Raw genomic sequence first — 6432 nt, forward strand, 5'->3', positions numbered from 1 at the left:
GGCTGTCAGGTGCCGTGGCCTAGGTTTCTCACTGAAAATCCTCTTCCCCCGGCGGCACCTTTTTTTGAATTTTCTTCCTTTTCAACGCCGTTTTTCGGGGATTTCGGATTTTCTTTGAATTTTTTCGCAATAATATTCGAAAAATAGATAAATTTTAACACATTTTAATGCAATAAAAATTTTTGGTCGGAGTCCCCCTTTAATTAAATTTATTGCATAATAAAAAAATTGTTTTTATTGAATTCTTTAAAAAATTAATAAAAATGAAAATCCAAAATTTCTAGATTGTAAAAATGAAATTATTTTTTTGAAATTGCTTTTTTAAGATTTAAAATAGGTGTTTTCATAAAAATAACTGAAATTTCTGAATTCCCGTTTTGTCGATTCTCAATATTATTACCCGATTTTTCTGAAAAGATCTTTCAAAATTTTTCTGTAACAGAAAATTCATGAAAGACGCTTCAAAATTATTATGACAGTGGTACAGAAAATTAATAGCCAAAAAAAATATCTAGATAGGAAAATTGGAACTTTTCTGATAAATTTTTTTGGTTTCAAGATGTAAAATTGGACATTTCCTGAAAATATAACTTTTAAACACCTGGAAACTCAGAAGGGCCAGGTCTTCTTTAACTTGCTCTAGAAGTTTCATTAAAATCTGATTTTGCAAGAAATCGAAGTTTGGGGTAATGTGAAATTCTAAAAATCTAGTAATTTTTCAAACATACATTTTTATTTAAGAAATTTAGATACCGTAAAACCTGTATTAGAAGGGCCCCTTTGAAAGAAAGGCTTCCTCTAATTGAAGGGGCACCTGTAATAGAAGGGCCTTCCCGAAGAACTTTGGAACAATAGAATATCCGGCCCTTCTAATAAAGGCTTCACATTATGATCTGATACAAAATTTGAAAAAAAAAACAAATTCTTGAAATAATCTATACATCTGGGATTCAGATTAATTTAAACGAATTTTCGCGAACTTTTAAAAACCATATTGAAACAGAAACTCTTTTTCCTCGTACTAGTCAACAAGTCTATCTACAGTAACTCTAAAAATGTTATCACATATTATTTGCCATTTTCCAATTCCCCTTATAAAATTTGCCTTCTATTCTTTCGCCTTTACAATACGCAACATGCAAGAACCCTCGTTCAGCTCTTTTATGTCCCATTCCGTTTTCCTGATAACAGTTATATCAAAAGTTAAACACTGTGAGAATCACAGAGAAGTAAATAACTGCCGAGCGTTGCAAAAATTTCCAGAGCTCCAGGAGCATACATACACACGTGTGTCTCCCTCACTAACGATCACTAAACAAGATGATGACGCGTCTCGATTCCAGAGGAAGCCCCGGGAGCTCCAGATGGTACCTAGTGGTACGAGAAGAGGCGGAGACAATGTCTTATCAATGGAGTTATTATCAGTGATTGCCTGAGGCAACGAAACGCGACGAGAAGGAGGAGGGGTGGCAGTGGAGACGGAGGGTTTAGGTTGCTTCGGAGAGGATTAGTGAGAATAGGTTTTTGAAGTAATAATAAGTTGTTTATGACTTGGCAAGGGTCAGAGAATCATGGAAGTTGAGGTTGCATCTAACAAAACTTGTTTATCGGAAAACCTGTTTTAGAAGGGCAGGACCTTCATTTTGGAAAGGCCCTTCTAATATTGGTTTTATGGTTTGTTTTACAATGTATTGCCAAGAAATTGACGACATGGTAAGATTTCTGACAGGATAATGAGATTTAGCTGCTCTTGGGAAGGACAAAAGCAAATTAAAAACAATTTACACATTTTTGCAGAGTTCAGGCAAAACACACCTGCCTGAAAGATAACTAACCTCTATGGAAAATTTAACATTCATGACGATTACTGTACTTCCTCTAAAATTCGACCCAAACCGTCACTTTGAGCTCAATTATCTCGGTTTCTGTCAAAGATATCTAAATTTTGTCAACTATCAAATTATTTATCATGATATCAACAATACTTTATCAACAATACTTATTCGACATTTTTGCCTTTCTCAATTTTTTTGTCGGGGCTTGGTATTCCTGCAGAACAATTGAAAAACTTTTTGTACCTGGAACAACATGTTGTTCTAGTCCTTGACCTACTTTCAATGTATTTTCAGATTTTCAGCTACCGATAAACAAAAAGGACGGGGAAGGGGGTATTTATATAGTGTTTCGTCGACAGAAATTTATATTGTTTTAGTGATATCAGAATCTTATTATCAAATAGAACGAAAAATGATGGGAAAACAACTGATTCAGCAAAAAAATTAGGAGGAAACGCAGCAATGGAAAAACGGAAAGCCAAATATTTTTGACGGGATTTTTGAGAATCTGAAGAAAAGACTGGGCATTTGAAAAATTCTAAAACTTTGTTTCAGGTACAAAGTAAGATTCTCAGCTGATTATAAAAAACAGTTTGAGCTTTATTTTAGCATCTATCTTAAACCTATTTCTAGCATTTCCAAAATATTTATCCTCGAAAAATTTCCGTTTCCGTTTTTCTATATAAAAATTGAAATTTTCAATACGTTGGCTTTTTGGCTGGTCTCATACCGTTTAGTACTGGATATGAGATCATTCAAGAAGCCCAAAAAAGAGTTCATTTCATTCGAAACATGCTATTTTTTTTTGTTTCGAATAGTTTGAAGTTAAAAAATGGCGGATGATTGAGAATTTTCACTAAACAGTAAACCTCGAAAATTTTCTGTTCCAATTTTTTTGTTAAAGGACGAAATTATTTTCTGAATTCGGTTCATTAGAAAATCTCCAGTGATAAGTCTCAGTATTAAATGTCTTATGAGCCTAAAATGTCAGACTCCATAAAATTTTTCGTAGCATTTCCTTTGAAACTTTAAATTTGAAACTATTGAAAATTTGAGACTTTTTAAAATTAAAATTTTCAGTTTCAGATTGTTCTTTTATGCGTTACTAACATTTGAATATTATGCTTGTCTGAGAAAAAAAAGGTTAGAGAGTATTTTTTGCAGTCTAAATACGGTAGCGATATCGAAGCGGAGAGCCTAAATAGCACACATAAGGAGGAGACGCAGACACTTTTTCTCTGCGTCTCAACCTTTTTTTTCTAAGACAAGCATAATAGCAATGTGAATCTCTCACTATCAGACCACATTTTAATGTAATTTTTAAAAAATCGCTTCCAATTTTTCCATATAAAATTCCAAAATATTCCAAAAATTTGCCTTATGCTGGTCTCATACCGTTTAGTTCTGGTTATGAAATCATTCAAGAAGTCCAAAAAATTTTCATATTGTTTAAAAATTTGTTATTTTTGTGGTTAAATTAGTTGTCAGTTGGAACTTATAGAGAAAAAAACATTAAAGGGGGACTCCGACCAGAAATTTTTATTGCATTAAAATGTGTTAAAATTTATCTATTTTTCAAATATTATTGCGAAAAAATTCAAAGAAAATCCGAAATCTCCGAAAAACGGCGTTGAAAAGGAAGAAAATTCAAAAAAAGTGCCGCCGGGGGACGAGGATTTTCAGTGAGAAACCTAGGCCACGGCACCTGACAGCCTTTTTTTCAAGTCACCGACAGTGGTTTTTTACGTTTTTTACCTGCCGGACATGAAATTGAAAAAAATCCGGAAAATTTGCCACGTAGGAAAGGCGCCTGCTGCCGTGGCCTAGGTTTCTCACTGAAAATCCTCGTCCCCCGGCGGCACCTTTTTTTGAATTTTCTTCCTTTTCAACGCCGTTTTTCGGGAATTTCGGATTTTTTTTGAATTTTTTCGCAATAATATTTGAAAAATAGATAACTTTTAACACATTTTAATGCAATAAAAATTTTTGGTAGGAGTCCCCCTTTAAAAATGTTCAAAAAAACAAATTCAAAAAAAAATGTTTCAATATTTTGTTAAAGCCTGAAAAATTGTCCAAATTTCGCTTACGAATTTATATATTAGGTTGGTAAAAAAGTAATGCGCGTTTGGTACTAACTAATTCGAATTACAGCTGGTGTAGTTCTTCAAGAGAGACATCGAAACTTTGATCATGCGTTGGCAGTAAAGGGCCGAAAATTATGGAGAAAAGTCCTCTGATTAATATCTTCTTGTTTTAGTTTTGTGTGAGGTTAAAAGAAATCAAAAACGCGCATTACTTTATTACCAACCTAATAGTATGTTAAGTTTCAGTATCAGATGTCTCATGAGTCCATAGAATTACGAAAATTTAAAAGTTATCGTAGAAAATCTATTTTAAATATAGTTTTTGACGAATTTAAAACTTTTTTTCAAAAAAAATCACCAGTTTCCGATTGTTCTTTAATGTATTATCAAAAATTGAACATCAATGGAAATGCGGCAGTAACTTGTTTTAATTCAAAAAACCATTCCGTTTCAAATTTTTTAAATGAAAATTCCAAATTTCCAAAATTTAGCTTGTTATTTATCTGGTCTTATAATTGTTAGATGATTGTGAGCTACCAAAAACCTTTGAATTAAAAAATTTTTCGTTGAAGGCTGAATGTATTTTCTCAATTCGGTCCGTTTGTTAATCTCAAACAATCCTGTTTCAAGTTCTCCATATAAAATTTAGAAATTTTCGAAAATTTTGCTTGTTATCTGGTCTCATACCATTGCTCTTTGTGGTTGTGAGATCGTTTAAAGGAGGCCAGACACCAAAAAAAAACAGTTTTGCTGATATTTTGCATAGAGAACCCCCATGAGGGGTTGAACTCATGGCAGGCAGCTCAGGGGTACAGCGCCGCTACCGGCTGAGCTACGGGGGCGCGAAAGCGCCTGACGACCGATGGTCTACATAAGCGCGGCGCGATTTCGTCCCCCGAACTGCCCCCGAAATTTTTGCTGTCTCGCCTCCTTTAATGAGCCCAAAAAACCACACTTCGATCAAGAACTTGTCAAATTTTTGAATAGTGGTGACTTCAAAATTGGAAGATTGTTGGGATCTTGGTTGAAAACCAAAAAAAAATTTCTGAGTTCAGTTCTTTACACAACATCCTAGTTTCAGATTGTTCATTTATGTATTCAACAATTGAATAGCAATATGAAACAGGCAGTCGTTTTTTAATATTCGAAAAACATTCTGTTTCAAATTCTTCATATGAAAGTTGAAAATTTTTCACAATTTGGCTTGTTATATGGTCTCATAATTACTTTTCCTAGTTATGAGATCATTTAATGAGCCCAAAAAGATCACTTTTTGATCTTGAACTTTTCAAATTTGTGTTTTTAACCAGCCTGCTGGCTGCTGCGCCTTCGGCGCAATTCAATATTTTTTACTGGTTTGTCGCTCCACCCCTCACTTTTCGCTCTTTCTCAAAGGGTAGAACATGTACGCCCTCCCTTCTCTCTCCTGGTGTGGCACAACTGGGTGCATGCGCAGCCGTTGTCCGAAAGGCCGCGGGTTCAGCACAGGTCCTGGGCGCGCATACGCATAATGGATGGGCGACGGAGGATGCGCCGATGAATTGGGTACAGGGAAAGGACGCCGGTATGGGGCATATACGGGGCATATGGGGCACACCGCCGCCGCAAAGCATCTCCTCGCCTGGCTTGCTGGCACTCGATGAAATGAACTAAAACGTTGGTTGGGGGTTCCTAGAAGTATCAGTTAAGTTCTATTGTGATGTGATTTTGTTCAGGTCTTCCGATTTCGTACTTTTCCTTTATTATTCCATATTCTTTTATATTTTGAACGACATATTACTGATTTTTCGAAACTCAATGTTTTGGTTTTGAAGACTTACAGTACTGGCCATAAAGAATGCGACAACTTGTTTTTTGAAGATAACTTTTTGAAAACTCAACTTTTCAATCCGAATTTTTGGTAAGATTTTTTCAGCACTATCAAAAACTTTTAGGCTAAGTTGGTTTTAATATTCTGCTACAATTTTTTTGAAAATTAATTTTTTTCGAAAATTCATGAAAATGACATTTTTGGAGATCTATACAAAGAAGCTCAAGAAACACCGGAGGTCAAAAACAAAATAAAGGTAACAATAAAAAGTGATTTAATATTTCGTTGGGTATCCTTTCGCATCGATAAGAGCCTTGCATCTACGTGGCATCGACTCCAGGAGCGTCTGAACCACCGTCATCGGGATACTCTTCCAAGCAGCTTCGAGTTGAGCAAACTTTTGATTGGCATTGGATGCTCTGACTCCTTTGAGGCGGCGTTCCAGCTCCTCCCACATATGCTCGATGGGATTCAAGTCTGGAGATTGACTTGGCCATTCTAGGAGGTTCACACGGCGACGTCTGAACCAATTGGCGACATGACCCGAAGTATGCTTCGGGTCATTGTCCTGTTGGAACACCCACGATCGGCCCAAATTTGCTCTTGCCCATGGTCTCATTGTGTTCTCCAGGATGTCTTCGTACACATATCGATCCATGGTTCCAACGATTCTCTTCAATGGTCCCATAGAAGTGTCGGAGAA

This window comes from Caenorhabditis briggsae (genome assembly GCF_000004555.2).
Source record: "Caenorhabditis briggsae complete genome, chrIV, whole genome shotgun sequence".
NCBI lineage: Eukaryota > Metazoa > Nematoda > Chromadorea > Rhabditida > Rhabditidae > Caenorhabditis > Caenorhabditis briggsae.